This window comes from Adiantum capillus-veneris, chromosome 24 (assembly GCF_014529385.1).
Source record: "Adiantum capillus-veneris isolate H3 chromosome 24, ASM1452938v2, whole genome shotgun sequence".
Lineage (NCBI taxonomy): Eukaryota > Viridiplantae > Streptophyta > Polypodiopsida > Polypodiales > Pteridaceae > Adiantum > Adiantum capillus-veneris.
The window spans coordinates 66,711,481-66,732,288 of record NC_140954.1 but is presented as its reverse complement, the minus strand read 5'-3'; the positions used below and the strand labels follow the sequence as shown (position 1 = coordinate 66,732,288).

General features: G+C 40.8%; 1 long non-coding RNA gene and 1 pseudogene across 1 annotated transcript; both read left to right on the top strand.

Annotated features, from left to right (window-relative positions):
• The first annotated feature begins 17,100 nt into the window (after positions 1-17,100).
• On the top strand, positions 17,101-17,974 carry LOC147426517 (uncharacterized). Its single transcript, XR_015186270.1, has 3 exons — positions 17,101-17,315; positions 17,424-17,513; positions 17,820-17,974. It is a non-coding gene; the product is annotated as an uncharacterized LOC147426517 (long non-coding RNA).
• Positions 17,254-20,683, top strand: LOC147426516 (dammaradiene synthase pseudogene; annotated as a pseudogene).
• Positions 20,684-20,808: the final 125 nt, after the last annotated feature.

Genomic DNA, 20,808 nt, shown 5'->3' with positions numbered 1-20,808 from the left:
TTTAAGTATTTACTTACTTATTTGACATAATTCTAAGCCGGGCAATTTCATGAGGGAGGTACTTAAGGATGCCATGTTAGTATATAAGTGCACCCTAAGCCCCCACTGTAATATTGTAATAATAATTAATTCATTGCCGAGTTGGTTGTTTCAACAAATTCTCTCTTTCTCGCTCTAGTACATTCTCTCCCAAATTCTACAATTCCGCATCGTCGACTTTGACATCCTCAACTTTTGACATGCAAATGTATTGCAATCCCAAGTTTACTTTTTACTTCTACAACAAGATCTACGTGCCCGATTCATCGGTATTCTTCCATTTTTCTTTGGCTTTCAAATTCTAAAACCAATAGACATGCACCTCCCTCGAGGACTTCGAGGTAGCTAGTTGAGAACTAAACCAACCACTTGACATAGCTGTGAGTTGGTTTTGTTTTACCTTTGTCGATGGAGGCATCATCTTCTCAAACAGAACACCTCCTTTGCAAGCATTTCAAAACGCTTAGACACTTGTACCCCAATTTGCTCTTCAATTCTTATAGCATCGCAAAATGCATGCAAAAAACAATTCCCAAAAATTGGATGGAATGGAGAGCGTTTCAAAAAGCTCTATGTAGGTTGCCCCAAAATGGTCTCCAATTCTTGCAGCATTTCAAATTGCAAGAGGGTAAAGCCCTTTGAACATCTATGACCACTTGTGTCAATTACTTCACTAACGAGCTAAGTTTTGTCCCGAGCACATGTGAAAATTACAAGGTGCCCTTGCACTTCCTAGGAAGAGAAAAATCCAATGGTTTCTCATCCCTCAAGAAAGGCTTTAAGTTGTGTCAAAGTGTAGTGCCAAAAATTGTTACCCTTCTCTAGTTTTGGCCAATTTCATACGGAAAGTTAGTTGGCTTTGTGTGGTCTCTAAAAGATGAATGCCATGAAAATTTGCATAAGTTGAACATCAAAGTCTCCGTTTGATTGGTGCATTAGCATGTGCACAAAGCAAGAGGCACATGATAACCATAGAAATGAAGCAAAGACCTAACTTTCAAATCGACTAATAAAAAAAGAAAATTAGATTCATTACGCATATTTGAAACAAACAACAACAATTAGGAAACATGGGATAATATCATTGATCATTGCCGTGGTTGTGTTTTCATACTCTTATTAAAACATACCCCCTTAAAAAATCAACATTAAAAGATGTAGCCACAATAGGTGCATTCTTGAGTGGTGTCTCAATACAATCATTTGCCATGCCCAACACTAGGGCCTTAAAGATAGATATACACAGGAGGTCATGGAGGATATAAATAAGAGGCAATTCTTGTAGGGTGCAGTGGATTCCTTAAGAAAGTGGACATAATTGTCATCCAAGGAGGTGACGACAATCCCCAATGCTTGTTAAAAGTTTGGTATTGAAGATGTAGCACTTTCTCCTTCTTGAGATGTGGACCATATGATGGCCCATACACCCCCTCATAAGGTGGCCCTTGACCTCAATATTCCATGTATTGAAGCGATAGCAATATAGCTTCTAAAGTAGAGTCCTCTCCAAATGTGAAAATGATAGGGAGTAAGGGATGGGTCTTGCCAAGGCTCGTGGTAGAAATTAGGACAAAAATATCATATCCCTAGTGAAAAGTAACACCATAGATAGCAATGTGTGATGGTTGAAAGCATAGTGTAGTGTCTACATAGTTGGTGTGCATGGAAACCAACTATTGAGCTATTACGAGCACTTTCCAAAACACAAAAATCAACTCACCCTTTTTTAATTGTAGTTTGAAACTACCATGACTCCACCACACACAAGGAAGGTAATAATCTCAAGGCTGCGTGTGTGCGTGCGCTCCTACTATAGACCATGTCTTCTTGTTACAAATTGAACATGTGTGTGCATACCTCTATGCGGGCTTAGGGTAGTACAATAAATCTGTGTGTGTGTGTGTGTGCACGCGTGCTTGCTCCTAGTGCAAAAATGTTAATTTTGCTAGGGCTCAAGAAGTTTGATCACATGGGCTTTCATGTTAAAGAGCACAACATGGCATGTGTATTGGCTTCATCCACACATGAAGAGTATTCAAATACACCTTCAAAACCAACATATTTAGAACCTATACATTGCCTCACATTGGCTCCATTAATAGCCAAAGTCTACACTGGTATTGGAGTAGCAAATATTTGTGAGAGATTTCTTGAAGAAATTTGTTTGGATGCATAGGTGAATTGAAAAAGGAAGATGTATCTCAACGACAAGGAAGAGTCTTCTGCAGTGAGGAGGCATGCGACACAAGTTAAACGTGAGTGTCAACAATGATGATGTGCACGGATGCAAATAGAAAGTAACACAACTGAACTAGAAGGAAAAAGAAGGAGACCAATATTGAAAAAATTAAGGAAGACACAAAGCAAGAAACTATTGAGCCTGTTGTCTAGCATATGTTGACAAAATCAAATCATTATAAAAAATATGACTCTTTGACATGATGCGGGAAATTTTGGATGATGAACACGTCTTGCAATTAACAAAAAAAATTCTCACTCTTTGATCCTTATTTCTTTGCTTAAAAGTTTCTTGCAACATGTGAACACTAGAAGATCTTTGGATGAGGTTCCTTTGAGATGCAACACATTCAATATGGTTGTGCGTGGGTGATGCAGATGTACATGATGTACTTGGCGAGGAAAGGGTTGAAAATGTGCAGGCTAGAGGTATACCAAAATGGCTGGTGTATACATTGCATGATAGTAAATTGGATGCACCTTTGTCTAGTCATACTCGTTCAGGCTCTTGCCATGCATCTTGTGTATCAGATTGTTATGCTTTGGCTGTGTCTAGCTTACATGATGTTGAGGAACCTCTCTCTTTTGACGAGGCACCAAATTTAGAAAATTGGATGGTTGCCATGCAATCAGAATATGGTGCACTTATAGAAAATGACACATGGACTTTATGTGATTTGCCTCTTGGAAAAAAGGCCATTGGTACGAAGTGGGTTTACAAGTTGAAACACAAGCCGGATGGTGAGATCGCCATAAGGCTCGACTTGTTGCAAAGGGTTATGCATAGCAAAAAGGCATTGATTATGAAGAGACTTTTTCTCCCACTTGTCGTATGACTACTGTGCGTTTTCTATGTGCATTGGCAACTCATTTTGGTTGGTATGTACATCAATCAGACATTGTTACTGCTTTCTTGAATGGTGACATATTTGAGGAAGTTTATGTAACGCAGCCTCGTGGTTTTGTCAAGAAAGGACAAGAGGACAAAGTGTGCATATGTAAAAGGGCTTTGTATGGGTTGAAGCAATCTCCTCGTGCTTGTATGAGAAAACTGACACTCATTTAGTCAAACGAGGCTTTCGTAACAGTCCAACAAAAAGCACATTGTATGTAAAGCATGAGGGTGATGTATTTCTCATTGTGGTTCTTTATGTAGATGATTTGTTGATCACTGGACCAAATGAGAGACATATTGCTGAATTTAAGACTGATTTGAATGCTTCTTTCAAGATGAAAGATTTGGGGCTGTTGCATCATTACTTGGGTGTACAGTTTAAGCAGTGTGATGGTGGTATTTCCTTGTGTCAGAAAAGTTACATAGAGACATTGCTATGTAAGTTTGGACTTGAGGATTGCAAACCTATTGCCACTCCCATGGAAACAAGTTTGAAATCGAGTCTTCATGATGCTGGTGATCTTGCATATGTCACTCTTTACCAAACTGCTGTTGTATGCCTCATTTATGTATGCAACACAAGGCCGGATATTCAGTTTGAAGTCTCACAGGTCAGCAAATTAATGCAAAGCCCAAGGTCTAAGCATTGGCAGGATGTCAAGAGTATTTTCTGCTACCTTAGTGGCACTTTACATCTTGGCTTGTTTTATCCCAAGGGGGGATCATTGCCGCCAGACTTACATGCTTTTTCGAACTCAGATTGGGCTGGTTGTTTTGACACGCGAGTGTCCACAAGTGGTTTTTGTTTCATGCTTGGCAGTTCATGTATATCATGGTTGAGCAAGAAGCAAACTACTGTGGCCACTTCTAGTTGTGAGACTGAGTACAGGGCAGTCTTCATAGCTACAGTTGAATGTGTATGGCTCAAACGCCTTATGGCTTATTTGGGTGTTGGACACGACACTACTAACACTATCTACATTGACAGTCATAGCGCATTGACATTTGCGAGGAACCCAGTTTTTCGTACTCGCACAAAGCACATTGAGGTGCATCACCACTATGTCAGAGAGAGGCTCTCAGTAGGAGAGATCAGCTTGGCTTATGTGCCAACATAGGAAAAGCTTGTAGATCTTTTCACAAAGGCATTGTCTCGTGAGAAGCTCGAAGCTTTCCGAAAGGTTTGGGCTTACTCCCCTTTGTGGACTGATCATGTCCTCAGGGCATGTCACTTCCCTTTACTCATGTGACAACTCTCGTTCACCGCATCACTCCAGGGGGATTTGTTACCATATACATGTGGTAGTGATGTGTGTGAAAACACTAGGAGGTTTTTTAGGAGGTCTTTTCCCTCTTTAGGAGGTTTTTTCCCTCGTGCATTGTATATACGCCCATCACTCTAGGGCTATCTATCTTTCCATTGCACACTAAGTAATATACTCTCCATTGTGTGCCTTGAGCTTCCTTCATCTTCTCCAAGCTGTGTATGTTTTCCTGCAACCCTAATTCCAACAACTATTAGCAACGTTCTCATTCCAATCTTGTTGTTCCTTGATATTTTATTAAGCTAGGTTGCATAATGTGGAATATTGAGATTTTCTTAATTTATTATTACAATAAGCCTGCAGGTTTTTCTTTGGTGTATGTTTTTCCAAAAGCTTTACTAATTGAATTCAAAGAGAAGTATCCCCATGTGCATGTTGAGCAAAGGTCCTTTGAGAAGTTGAAGCCTTGGTTTATGCAAAAGCTAAAAGATAAAAATACCTAATGTTTTGTATACCACTTATGGTTGATATGCTTGTGGTTTTCATGGAAAATCATAAGATTGTAAGGTGTACAATTCTTATATTTTCCCATCAAAATGCCTTGCACAAGAGAAATCTTTCTCAGGTATTACAAAGCTATGGGAGTTATGTGTATGTAGAAACTATGAGGAAAATTTGTTTCAAAAGGACAAGTGTTGTGGGAAGTGTGGTGTGAAAAACTTGTCAATTGGTTCGTGAGAGGTGACAGAGAAGACAAATATTGTTTTGGTGAAAGTTATTGAAGACATCTAAGCTCAAACAAAGCATGGTCAACATAAGAACAATATTTTTTCCTCCAAAAAGATACCTTTTTATGAGCTCATAGAGAAGATACAAGATCACACTCAACACTTGATCAAGCACACGTGGTAAACTCAATAATACAGAGAATTATTAAAAGGATTCCTTTTGGATCTTATTATACCAATAGTAGATTTTGTTGAGGTCTAAAGAGAAAAATGAGATACAACCCATGCATTGGCATATAGATCAATGCACGTGCATATCACATACGAGGGAAAAAACAACAATTAAAGTGTTGAGAAGGTGATGTATTCCTATCATTTTAATGATAGGATGCTTGATACGCTTTTCATTCAACATGTCTTTTTTTTAATGATTTTTGGACCAAGGAACAAGGACTAATCTAAGAAGCATTGGGTGTGGTCAGATGGTGTAGCTTCACAGTAATGGTAGAGAGGTTTTTCCAACTAATTGGTGTGAAGATGACCTGAATTTTTTTTGCTTTAGGTCATGACAAGAGGGAGCATGACATTGCTGGTGTTGTAATAAAGAGGGACTTAACACGTGATACGCTTAAGAGTGACAGTATTATCCTTAGGCAAACTATGGTGGTTGAGTTCTTGGCAAAAACATTGCCAATTATTGCATGTAGCTCTTATGCACACTCCACCAGTAAAGACCCCAAGATTAGAAGGAGTTTTGACTGGTAAAAATTGGTGATATGGATAGGTCTAATGCATGGGCTTGTGAGAGGGTCCAAGGGTCTCGATCAATTCACATTATTTCACGGTTTTGTCATCAGGATCCTACTCAGGATAAGATAAGAACTTTATCATATTTTTGCACTGGTTGTATTAGAGGCCATTGGAGGTCTTGCTGCATTAAGTCATGTATAAAAAATGAAAATATATCTCATTGAATCCACTTTTAATGAATCAAAGGAGACCATTGTGTGTGAGTGTGAAACTCATATTGCGGTGGTTGAGGGAGGCTTGGATATGCAAGGGGATTTCCTATATGAAACCTTACCTTGTAGGTCTTAGGGTGTGGAGAACACGCCTTACTATTGAGAGATCATTGCTCGCACACAAGTGTGTGCTATATAGCACTGACAACCCACTATATATAACATACACGTATGTATTGTATTTCACATGCCTAACTTTATGATAGGTAGACAATTGAGCTATATAGCACCCATAACATGTTGTATATAACATACACGTATGTATTGTATTTCACATGCCTAACTTTATGATAGGTAGACAATTGAGCTATATAGCACCCATAACATGTTGTTTATAGCTAACCAGAATGTTCTATATACCACAAATTACATTCATACCATCATTCACATGTCATATGCCGTGTTAATTTGTGATAGGTTCCTTTGCTACATCAAATCCTCAAGTCTTTGTCTGCTTCACATGGGGCTTCAAGGATCTATTTCAACAATGCATAGCTAACTCGATTTTGCTAAGGCCTTCTGATCCTCTTTAGTCCATGCCATATCTAAGATAAAAATGACTTAGTAACAATGTTGTGGAAGTATGAATGTGTCTCTTTGATCATGCCATACCTTTCTTGGGTTCACTTGGATGAGGCAACTCTTGCCTCTACGCATACTTGCATTCGAGCCAAGAGTGGAAATCCTAAACCACACTAGGATCTTGTGCTTTTGAAATATCTAATACTTGCATTGCATACATTGACATGCTATTCTAACATCCATTGCTTGATGGCTCCATCCCATGAATAAAACATGTGGATCAAGATTTCTACAAAGTAGTTGGTTCTAGTTAAATATTGCCTGTTCTTTCTAATATGTACTAGTGGTTTATGCATACATCACATGTACTATATAAATTAATGCATTCTAAATCTACTATCATGTTTTATATCTTGTATGTACTATCTACTATTGTGCTTTAATATCTATTGTTTACTATTTACTATTTGCTATTTACTATTTACTATTTACTACTTAAAACATGTACAATAACATGCTATTTTATCATCCATGTTTGATGGAATCATCTAATAAATAATGGTTTCTATCTATCTATTATCATATAATAAAAAATGTTTACTATCATGTGTTCTATCTTGTATCTACTATCTACTATTGCGCTTTAATATATATTGTTTACTATCTACTATTTACTATCTATTACTTGCAACGTGTTCAATAACATGCTATTTCATCATCCATTCTTGATGAATCATGTGCATTAGGATCCCTAAAAACCGAATGGTCTCATTAATTATTGCAAGTTCTTTCTACTACTTACTAGTGGTCTATGTATATGTCACGTGTCGTAGGTACTATGTACTATCTACTATTGCACTCTTTATCTACTAACATGATTTCTATGTTGTAGTGTACTATTGCGGTTTTCTACTCTTTACTATCAAAATTTCTACCTACCATCATGTTTTTTAATGTACTATCATCTTTTCTAACTACTATCAATCTACTTACTGTGTTTTCTCTCTTATGGATCGACCTACTTATTGCATACAATTAGAGCTCTAGCCACCTACTCTAACAAACTCTTATGAACTATAGCTATATCTTCTATCCACTATTACTATCTACCATAAGTAACTATTATGTATTCAAATCTCTCTCTCTCTCTCTCTCTCTCTCTCTCTCTCTCTCTCTCTCTCTACTATATATCTTCTATATGTCTATTTTTGTATCCCAATATGCTAGGTAGTGTTGTTATATACTAATCCATATGTGTGTGTGCACATTGATACAAATATATGTGCATTTTTATGTGTGCGTGTGCATGTGCACACACATGTGAGAGTATATGCATGTATGTGTGTGTGTGTGTGTGTGTGTGTGTGTGCACGTGTACACGTGCGAGCACAATGGTGCAAATGTGAGTATAGGTTTGTATTTATGTGTGTGTGCATGCCCTAGTTAACCAAAACTCTTCAAAAATCTACCTCTTTTTTTTTTCTTGTTTTCCATTCCCAATACTCTTGTTGTCTCTACTTCTACTTTTATTTTGCTTCATCCATTTAGTTACATGAAACGTTGAGTTTTTCCCATTCTATTTCCCATTAATGTTTTTATTCTTTATTGGAGCACCAATTTGATGCATTGAAGGTTCATAGGGTGCTCATAGCTTCATTTATTACCACCTTGTCTTTGTGAGTTGGTTATGAGCTGTCAACTACAACAACAATTGCAAGCTAGAATTTTTGTTCATTCTTAGTGTGCACAATTTGAAAGGCATAGGGTTGAAATTATTCATCGAGAAGCATCGCTCAAAATTCCTTATGGGCTAGGAAAACAATCTTCACCATTGAACCCCTAGCTAGAAAATCAAAGAACTGCATGTATATTGCAAAGCTTCATTCTCAATTCACGTGAGTTTATTTGGCAAGCACTCTTGGATTCGAGGTTAATCATACAAGTATGTGACCCGCGCATTGCTGTGACCAAAAAAGGCATGGTTTCTATTCTTATTACGCTATCTCTCCTTCAATGCTTTCTTTCTACATGTATACACTAAATTGCATTTCTAAGTATGATATATGACACCTCTTGATAAGAGTATCACAAAGGTGCTATGGGTTGTATGTATGTATTTCTCTTTTTTTATATAATATCAATTGCTCACTATGTGAGAATTGCAAAACAAAAAAGAGTATCACAAAGTTTTATATATGCATCTATATTGAGGTTGGGAGCTTCTCACACACATTATGGATGAGCTCCCACTCGTTCAATGGACTTAAGAGTGTTGTATTGCTATCGAAGAGAGAGAGAGAGAGAGAGAGAGAGAGAGAGAGAGAGTGAGAGTCAATCCTCCTTTTGATCTACCTTGGGCTAGGAATGCTACCAATCTCATGGTACAAATAAGGTAGGTCACCATAGTGTGAAGAGGTGAGGGCCCAAAAATCTTCATGTAATCCTAAAGCTTCACTTGAGGGGGGAGTGGGCTCTAAAAATTGGCTTTAACATTTGGAATCAAATGGAAATTTTGACATTTCTTCTTCTCTCTACTTGCTTGCATTTCTACGTCTTTCTTGTGAGCAAGGAGCATAATAGTGCACTTAATTGCCTAATCTTGTTAGCGGGGTGTTAAAGCATGAGGGCCCATATTTGCTAGTGTAAACATACAAATTTACATATCTGAGAGTAGAGTTGGCTTCATTTAGCCATACTTCTTTAAGTGCTTGAGAGCAGAATTGGATTTGACATTTGCAATGCGATCATTGCATCATTGTCTCCCACGATACAATAAAATGGTCACGATCACCTTACAGACAAATGTCAAAAGATAACATTCTCTCCTTGATCTACTTTGGGCTCACAAAGCTAAAAATCTTGGTGGTATAAGCTAGCTACATTAGGAGGTTGTGAAAAGATGAGGGCTTGCAATGGCCAATGTAGTAGTAGAGCTTCAAACCCCCAAAATTTGAGTTGGCATTTAAGATTGAGAATGTGATTACTGGTGTGAATAGCCCCACTATCTACGTTGCTCTCTTGACCTCCCACTTGCTTGCATCTCTACCTATGTTTCATGCGCAAGATATGGTAGCAGTGCACACCATCAACTAATCACAATAGCTATAAGAAGGTTAATATTATACTAGTATGTGACCCGCGCGTTGATGCGGCTAAGAGGAAAAAAGGCCCAACTTTGATTGCCTCCCCTCTAAGGTGAGAATTTTTAAAAACATTACATATGAATCCTTGAGGTAGTCACAATTATATCCATGCTTCATAATCAAATAAAATGATCCTTCTAAGCTCCAATAAGGTTTTCCATTTGGCATTCTAGTCACATATTAAGAAGAAGAATTGAAGAGATAACATCTAGAAACTCTCAAAAGACAACCATATCAATTGATTCCTCTGGAGGAAGAAGAGAAGCATTAACAAATGTCTTAAGTAGAAGAATGGAAGAGATAAAATCTAGAAACTCTCAAAGACAACCATATCAACTGATTCCTCCGAATGAAGAAGAGAAACATTAACAAATGTCTTCATGCTAAACAAACCACACTCGGCATAAATATTGGCCCAAAATTTCCAAGAATGCTATTTTCAATAGCCCCTAAATAACCATCCCATCATTGATTTGTTTGCCCCCCTTATTGTCTTGTATGATGCGAATACTCAAGTAGGCGATTGTATTTGGAGAAAAGCCCTATCCTCGCATTCACTAAAAGACCCACTGTCTTGGTATAGCAAGTAAAACACTGTTTTTTTTTTTCAAAAGCTACATAAACACATTAACATGAATTTCTATGCTAGAAATCAACTTCTTGCATGTTGCTACATGCGCAAGCAAAGGTGATTGTGATATGAGAAGAACTTGGATATCAAGATTGTCAAAATTGCTTTCAAAAGTGCCTCAGATTTGGCATACATTTTGGAAAAATCAATGCTAAGCACAATCACTAACAATAATTTAGAATTTTTTTGCCCATGTCAGATTCTTGCTTCTTTATCTCTGCTCTTGTTGGACATACTTTTTAGACATTTCATTCCAAGAGATGACATTGTGGAAGGGAAGCACATCAACAATTTTGTGCTTTCAATAGTGGACCACACTCACATAAAATTGGATTAAAGAATTACCCTTGGTAATAATCTCACCATGCATATGTTCACCTAGGATGCACTCATAGGAGCCCTCACTTTTCATCAATCTATAGCTTGATTACCTCAACATACCCTCCAATAAGTGTAGTCCAAGAAACATGCAGTTGGAAGTTGATGAGAGTAAAGCAGCCCAAGACACTTTGCACTTCACTTTCACAAATATCAGCATGTATCTACCACCTTTGTATAAACAAAGCAATTCTAAACACGACGTTTTCTTTCAAGAGCCCTAGATTAACAACCTCATGATGAATTTATTTTCCCTTGTCAACTTCTTGCATAATGTAACATGCCTTTAAGTTGCAAGCCTAGGTGATTGCATCTATGAAAAAACCTAACCCCTTATTTACAAAAATAAACTCATTGTTTCTTGGCACACTTCTACCTTGAGATTTTTCAACATGTCTACATAAAATGCATTCATTTCTAGAGTTGGCATTTTTTATAGTATACAAATATAACATTTTTTTACTAAGAACATAGAGCTTCTTTCCCTCAACACGATTAGTCATAAGTGTGATCCAAGAATCATCCTAGACATGAAGCTGATGTTGACATAGGGTAGCCAAAGATACATTGCACACCTCCATCACAAATATTAACATGTGTCCTCCCACCGTGGTGCAGACAAAGCATCACTGAGAACAATTTTTATTTGCAAACTAACAATCTCAACATGAATTATCTGCCTTGTCAACTTCTTGCTTAATGCAATATGCCTTCTAGTTGCAAAAATAGGTGATCCCATATGGGTAAAGTTGCAATTCACAAATGTCAAAAACATCCCATTGCTTCTTCACATGCACTCCTACCCTTTAATTTTGTTGGACATCGTCTACAAACAATGAATTCAAGAAAATGACATTCCGTGATGGTGTACATATTGACTAAAGGAATGCCAAATTTTTTTGTGAGCCCCTTAACAAAAACCTCATCGTTTGAGCATGTCAAGTTCTGTGTAATGCCAGATGTCTTCACATTGTAAGCACATGTAATTGAATTTGTAGAGAGGTTTCTCGCTTTTCCCTCAAAGAAAGCAATTGATAGCCTTCTTTTCCAACCCACGTAACATGTTGAATTTGAACTATAATAATTGTAGTTCAAGAGACAATATCCTGAACTGAGAGGCTGATGTGGATTGGAAGTAGTCCAAATATATGTTGATAATGAAAGATAGAGGCTAATTTGAATTGTTTTCAAGTGATAAAATAGAGTCCCCTTAGTAGGCTCATGAAAGGGCTAAAGGATCTCACATATGGTTTAGCTTTGTGGTTGCTAAAAACCCCTGGTTAACAATCCCATCGTGCCTTTGTTTGCCATGTCAACTTCTCACATACTTCTGCACACCTTCAATATGCAAGGATTGGTGGCTATTGTATTACAGACAAACCCACTCCATCGTCAATAAAAACAACCAAGTGCTTCCTACTGTACCTACAATTCCACAAGCATTGCACTCCAAGTGTTCAACATATTTCTCAATCAATGCATTCCAAGAGATGACATTTTGGATATAAAGCATACTTTGACCCATGCGAACTTGACATAATCATGGGAAAGAGACCCTCACTTTGCATTCAATGAAAACAATGCTAAGCTTAGCCATACCTTGCAAAATTCCAACTCAAGAGATACATCCCCACCAGAATCTTGTCAACAAATTGTTGTCCCACATCTAGCATACAAACCGGCCAATAAAGCTATAACTATATTCTAAGAGATGATGCCTCTAATAGTATCAATGAAGTTGTATTACACATGGAGGCATAGGGCGATGACATTGATAAAACACAAATCGACTCAACCATCTCCTTTGGGCAGAAAGTTTAGCATTGACATGACAAAAATGGACATAAAGAAGCTCTATCTCGTGACCATGCCAATTGTGGAGCTCCAAGAATGTTTTCCAATAGTTCCGCACAATCTTGGATGCAAAAATGGAAGTAAAGGCGTTGTTTGCTTGGTCCCTAATCTCATAAAGATTTGGTTTTCCCATCTCCACTTTTATGCAATCTCACATGCGTTCAAAATGTAAGCATAGGCTCTTGCTACGCATTTTCTTAAGATAGCTTAAATGCTTGCCCTATCCCTACGTGGTTAATCCTCTTGACTGTACACTTGGGTACTCACATGAAAGAATCCAAGAGGCAAACATTAACAACGATGCCCCTATAATGCTTATACAACAAAAAAAACCTTATATGGTTGTCTCCCTCTTGGTTTTACCTTATGCAATGATTGTCTCCCTCTTAGTGCTGACAGTATCGCTCATAACAAAACACAAAAAGAATTGGCAACCAAGCACTTGTAGGTAACAAAGTGATCAAATGACTCTCTCTCTCTCTCTCTCTCTCTCTCTCTCTCTCTCTCTCTCTCACACACACACACACACACACACACACACACACACACACACACACACACATGAGCACAATTTTGTTTCTATGTCAGGGAGATTAAGAGAACTACATAGACCATAATCTCTTCCTATGGCCCGAAGTAATGTACTCATGCTGTTTTTCCTGCTATCCTCCTCATCCTCTATATAACTTGGCATAGCAATGGCTTCGCTTCCATATTTGCCACCCTTACTATCTCTTGATGGGTACAATATCCATCCATCTCACCTTACCTATGTGAATGGACTTCTCTGCCTACTTCCACTCTGTTATTTCTTGAAGCTGGAGTCAATCTTCTATGCCTCCCTCAATCCATGTGTGCCATCTTTGTCGACGTCTGATATGATCAATATTGCTTCTCTTTTTGGGTATGATTCCAAGAAGCGCGATAAAAATAAATGGCCAAGCTTGATAGAAAATTTTGACAATGTAGTGTAGCACTCTCTTCACACAGTTCAACACATATCACTTCATAATAGATGGCTCTCTCCATTATAAGAGTCAAGAGTCCTCTCAAGGAATTTGGAGATATGGTAGAAATGCTCAAGGTTGTTGCCGATCTTGTCTGAACTGCTATCAACATTGTCCAACTGCTACCTACATATTCCTCTATTTTGTCACAATCCAATCATGCCTTTAGTTTGCTCCTTGTGCATGGCCCACGCCCCCTCTGTCTCTCTTCAGTACTCCAAATACTTCTCGAAATACTACTAAATTTTATACTTGAAGTTTAGTGTGAAAATATTTCAATATAATCAATTTACCTCTAAAATCTCTAATCTCTAGGTTTTTCAAGTTTTTGGAATAAAGTTTTTTCAAGCATTGACTCTCAAATTGCTCTCTATCCCTCTCTATCTTTTGCACACTACTGACATTCAAATAGACGTGCGCTCTAAGTGTGTCATCCTCTCTCTTTCTCTCTCTCTCTCTCTCTCTCTCTCACACACACACACACACACACACACACACACACTCTCTCTCTCTCTCTCTCTCTCTCTCTCTCTCTCTCTCTCTCTCTCTCTCTCTCTCACACACACACACACACACACACACACACACACACACACACTGCATGTCACACACAAATAGCATGCCAACCTCCAGGCTGCAAGAAGCCGATGTGGGGCTTCTCTCTCTCTCTCTCTCTCTCTCTCTCTCTCTCTCTGTCTCTCTCTCACACACACACACACACACACACACACACACACACACACATAGCATGACAACCTCCAAGTAGCCAATAGTCGACGCGGGATCCTCTCTCTCTCTCTCTCTCTCTCTCTCTCTCTGCGCAAAGCAACCTCTTAGGAGCATTCAAGGAATGAAATTAAACAATCCAAAATAAAAAAAAGCTACCTACCAAAAAGGCAGAGCCAATCATGCCTCCGAATGCCTGAAGATGGGCCCTCGTTGTCAGCACTCTACTTCCTCTGGCTAGGCTCAACAACCTACAGCTGCCTGTCGCGTCAACACCCATCCCCCTCATTGTGAACCTCCCCAACTGCAGGTTCTCACCACTGATGGTGCCCCGTGTGACCATGCTGAGGAATTTTATTGGCCACCATTATATCCAATTCCTTTTGGTGAGTGTTCCAAAATGGAATTTAACGAAATGAGCAAATTTTTTTAAAAATTAAACTAATCTCCTCAAAATGTAGGTGGTGTTTTTCCTTTTCCTCTTGTTCTCAAGTTGCACAATTGCAAGGTGAGACACACTTTTCCAGAACATTGGCTAGCTCTGTGTGTGTGTGTGTGTGTGTGTGTGTGTGTGTGTGTGTGTGTGTGTGTGTGTGTGTGTGTGTGTGTGTGTGTGTGTGTGTGTGTGGAGCAGCACTCAAAAACAAAATCCAAAAGTTTGGCAAATCTATATGTGAAAATTGCTTGGGGTAAAATGACTAAGGACGTGGTCACATGAGGCTTAGTTTTCAATACGTTTGACACATAACTAAGCCTCAGTCACGATCACATGAGAAAATGGAGGTGAGACAATAGAACTATGTCTAATGTTTTGCAACTATGCCGATTTTGGCATAGTTGTAAAAACAACCTTTTAGGAGCATTCAATGAATGAAATTAGAAAAATCCAAAATTAAAAAAAGCTGCCTACAAAAAAGGCGGAGCCAATTATGCCTCCCAATGCCTGAATATGGGCCCTCTTTGTCAGCACTCTGCTCCTTTTGGCCAGGCTCGACAACCTACAGCTGCCTGTCATCAACAACACTCATCCCCCTCATTGTGAACCTCCAACTGTAGGTCCTCGCCACTGATGGTGCCCCGCATGACCATGCTGAGGACTTTTGTTGGCCGCCATTATAGAGGGAAGGCTTCGTAATATTGCATAGTGATCCGTTGAATGCATAGTTTTCCCAATGGCTAACTATGTCTCGTTTGACCACAATCTAAATTCTTATGTTTTCTGACTAAAGATATTTAAAATGTAGATCTAACTTTGCCCGTGGGATACGCTAAACCAAGGTTTTTTCGAACCGACACTCGTGGACTCCACAAAGAGCTACTCATAGCCAGTGTTTGGGAAAAATGTGTCTCAGCTTATCGTGCCGTTTTCAATTTCTAAAATGCTGGTTGAAAGCAAGGGGAAAAGGATAAATTCCGTCCCAAAACAGAGAATAAGAGTGCAAAATCCTGAAAAATAACCTAAATTTCTAAAATTTTCTCTTCGCAATCAAGGAAAGGAATTTTGTATGTTTCGAAAAACGATTTTTAACGAACACTGTTCGTAGGCCTCCCAGTGCTCTAGTTTCATTGAGTCTCTCTCACTCACAGTCAGTAGGTAGACACACATGCACACACACAAGCTGTGCGCAATGCTCATGGCTAATGTCATGAGGTGAGTCGTCTCTCTCTCTCTCTCTCTCTCTCTCTCTCTCTCTCTCTCTCTCTCTCTCTCTCTCTCTCTCTCTCTCTCTCTCTCTCTCTCTCGTGCCGAGTCATGCATCTCTCTGTCACGAGCCTGCCAGGAGTCAAAACGTATTACGACGTACTCGTATGTCTCTCTCTCTCACACACACACACATAGCCTGCTAAGGACTTTCGACTCAGCCTAAGAGAACATGCTACTGCGTACTCGCGTACTGCACTCAGACTACTCTAGTCTCTCTCTCTCTCTCTCTCTCACACACACACACACACACACACACACACACACACACACACACACACACACACACACACAACGTTCTCACTGTAGTCTATTATGATAAAACAAAATGGTGCCCAATGTCCTCAAAAGGTACATGCAACATTTCGGCCCTACACGAACTTGCAGTTCGTGTAGGGCTCGACACGTGGATGTTGTCTTTGGCTTTGCAAAGTTTAAGCGGCATTATAAAGAGAGTAGAGAATAGATATAGAAGTTGCATAAAGCTTATAGGTGTATTTTGGCACCTTAAAATGTGAGAACAACAAAATCAAAACAAAGATCTCTTAGTTTTTGGCCTGCCACCGCGGGCGGGGGGGGCGGGGGGGGCTCGTTTATAAATAACACGGGGTCCAGTTCGAGGGATCGACGGCAGGGGCAAGCGAGCGGCGATGTGCGTGATCTGGACCGTCGAATTGACGCAACAGGGGGGGGCTAGTATTTCATTGCGCGAAATTGCATGCTTTGCATCAACGCGCAGCAGCGCAGGCGGATAGAGCTCCAGGCTCGTGAGAGGGAGGTTGTGGGTTCAAGAGGTGCTCGCGACGGCTGGACCCCTCAATTTTTTATTTTAATGGGTGGGCGATCAACGACCGATTGATTCTCAGCCGCTGATCCCTCGAGTTGCGCCCGTGACGAGGGGGGGGGGTTTCTACAATCTCTTTTTCTTACAAATGACGTGGCCTGAAAAATCGCGTGAGGTTTGCGTAGCACATGTCGCGGAAAGGCTGGACTCGCTTTCCTATTCGAGCTTCGTCTATTGCTAATTGCGGGGCTTCAAAGCTTCCTTCTGCGAGCAGCCTGAGGTCACGAGCCCGTGCAACCCCATTGATGAAAGGGTATGAATCATTTTGTTCATGGGCCTGCTAGGCCTAAATGCCAGATAAATTTCTGCCGTTTTTTCTGTGTAAGCCCGCCCATAAAGTAACGCATTTTGTATTGTCTTCTCTTGATGCTTGGATGCTGTTGCTTGGCTGATAAGGGCTTTCTGCCTGCTCCTTGTCTTTATGTATAGCACAAAAGCTTCTCACCAAGGATGAGCTTAAGATAATGGCAGCTCACAAGGCACTCTATAATGCGTTGTTTCTTTTATGGTTAACTGGGTGTAAGTTGTTCCTTTCATTCTTTTAAGTGGTATGTTTGTTAATGATGCATCCCCGGGTGTTACCTTTTATCAAAGCATTTGATTAGGATGATTGCAGTTGTTGGAAAGTGGGAGTTGATGTCAGGTTCCTCGATTTGCTGTTGCCCAGGGCAAGTGTTGTGTGGTGCTTATGATCTGTTATTGTGTGATGCTTGCCAAGCGTTCAGCAAGAAGACACTCGTCATTTTTGCCAGCAGTCACATCCACCACCTTTGACTAGTTCTCCTGGTAAAATCAGTTTTCGTATTCTTGTCAAATTTTTTGCAGGGCATCTTTCTTCTTGTGGAAGTTTTGGGAATCCTGTTGAGAATGGCCTTCCTCGACCTATCCATCACTCCCTAGGGACTTCTGTGACCAAAAAGCTCACTAGGCTTGCCTGTTCCTTCACCCTCAAGTCGTGTGCGAGTTGGAACAATCGGTAGTCGCCTTGGCCAATACACCATCATTACTGAACTCAGGTAACAAGTAAGCATGATGAGATGGAAGCTTTTGGATGCTGTTGCTTGGCTGATAAGGGCTTTCTGCCTGCTCCTTGTCTTTATGTATAGCACAAAAGCTTCTCACCAAGGATGAGCTTAAGATAATGGCAGCTCACAAGGCACTCTATAATGCGTTGTTTCTTTTATGGTTAACTGGGTGTAAGTTGTTCCTTTCATTCTTTTAAGTGGTATGTTTGTTAATGATGCATCCCCGGGTGTTACCTTTTATCAAAGCATTTGATTAGGATGATTGCAGTTGTTGGAAAGTGGGAGTTGATGTCAGGTTCCTCGATTTGCTGTTGCCCAGGGCAAGTGTTGTGTGGTGCTTATGATCTGTTATTGTGTGATGCTTGCCAAGCGTTCAGCAAGAAGACACTCGTCATTTTTGCCAGCAGTCACATCCACCACCTTTGACTAGTTCTCCTGGTAAAATCAGTTTTCGTATTCTTGTCAAATTTTTTGCAGGGCATCTTTCTTCTTGTGGAAGTTTTGGGAATCCTGTTGAGAATGGCCTTCCTCGACCTATCCATCACTCCCTAGGGACTTCTGTGACCAAAAAGCTCACTAGGCTTGCCTGTTCCTTCACCCTCAAGTCGTGTGCGAGTTGGAACAATCGGTAGTCGCCTTGGCCAATACACCATCATTACTGAACTCAGGTAACAAGTAAGCATGATGAGATGGAAGGTCCGATCCTCCAAGACCAGCAATGCAAGCGTGCATCCATCTGAATAGTGCTTTTCTATAGCTCCGCCACACCCATGCAAATACAATGGGCAACCCATGGACTGTTGGCACAATGAAGATTAAAGGCTTCCAAGAGCTCACAGTTTGGATGTTTCCCTGTTTGAACATGCTCCAGGAGGTAGTCCTATCCAAGCTATTGCTAATTGCGGTGCCGATTCCTCGAGGGCAGAGCCTGCTTGTACGTTTTCTCAAGCCTGTGCAATCTCAATGAAAGGGCATAAGCAGCAGCTTGATATCCTCATGCAATAAGGGCAGAACATGAGGAACACCCGGAAGCCGAAGAGGGAGCTTTGCAGCAACAAGCTGCAAGCTGGCCTGCACCTGTGGCCAGGATGTTGTGGTGCCGATTCCTGGTGCGCAGAGCCTGCTTGTACGTTTTCTCAAGCCCGTGCAATCTCAGTGAAAGGGCACAAGCAGCAGCTTGATATCCTCATGCAACAAGGGCAGAACATGAGGAACACCTGGAAGCCGAAGAGGAAGCTTTGCAGCAACAAGCTACAAGCTGGCCTGCACCTATGGCCAGGATGGAGCCCTACAGTCAAGAGTACTTCAAGGAGGAGTACGCAGGTGATATGCGGAACACCGAACCCATCTCGCTCTACGATGGCATCTGGCAAAGCCAGGAGTTCTTGATTTCCTTGTAGTTCCCCCAACGATACTAGTGGGGAGAGCTTGAAGCCAATACAACCATCACCTCACAGACCATCATCACCGAAAGCCCGTGCAGAAAATGGGCAACTACCTTAAGCTGCGGCAGTGTGATCATGGTGGGTGGGAGCTTTATTATGGAGATGGAGGCCATCTCAGTGCCACTATAGAAGCCTACATAGCATTGTCTCTTCTCCATGTCCCAAATTCAGATCCCATTCGTCAAAAAGCTTACACGTACATCATCAGTCGAGGAGGTATCTCTAAAGCCTGCATCTTTACCAAGATTTGGCTAGCTTCAATAGGCATCTATGATTGAAAAGGCATTCCTTCTCTGCCTCCATGGGTTGTGCTCTTCCCTGGCTGGTTTCCCTTCAGCTTATACAACATGGCGGCGGGGCGCGCGAGTGCGTAGTGCCTTTGATGATCATTTGCGACAAAAATTACGTGTTTTAAGCTGAAGCCAGAGGTGTCCTTTGAAGAGCTTTATACTGAGGGGAGGAAGAATGTGAGCTTCGGCTTTGCTTTTGGGGGGAGTTGGACTGACAAGCTCTTTGTAGGGATAGACTATACTTTCAAGGCGATGGAGAAGATGGGGCTCGTACAGTTCCGGCGATGGGGTTTGAAGGAAGCAGCGAGGTGGGTGCTAAAGAGGCAAGATCAGGATTCTGGAGAGCTTCTTGGTTACTATCTTCCCATGTTTTATGCGATGGTTTGCATGAAGATATGGGGCTATGATGTGACACACCCCGTACTCCACAGACCTCTGTCTGCTTTCGAGATGTTCTCAATAGAAAGGAAAGAACATTGTGTAATACAATCTGCCGTATCGCCTGTCTGGGATACAGCTCTTGTGGTAAGAGCTCTTGTGGAGTCCAGGCTTCCGCTAGACCATTCAGCCTTGCAAAAGGCTGGAGAGTGGCTCCTAGAAAAGCAAATCACCAAGCACGGAGACTGGTCCTACAAAAGCAAATCAGGCTATGTGCCGGTGGGCATTCCACAATTCTTCAACAGATGGTACCCAGATGTGACGATACTGCCACTGTCACAATGGCCTTACACTCCGTCAAGGTAAATAAGGAAGATGTCAAAAATGGGGCTATTGCATGTGCTGTGGACTGGATTTGAAAGCCATGAATGATCGACCCACTGCAGATGTGACTGCAAGGGTGATGGAATTGGTGGGGAGGCTGATGGAAAGCGAGCAGGGTGAGGGGCTGGCACAACAGATGCTGCCTGAGGTGCTGGCAAGAGGATTGGCGTATCTACGGAATGAGCAAGAGGAGGATGGGTGTTGGTGGGGGGTGAACTACATACACGAAACGTGTGGGGCGCTGATGGCGATGGCATTGATGGTGCCGACAATGCACGGGGAGGAGATCAGG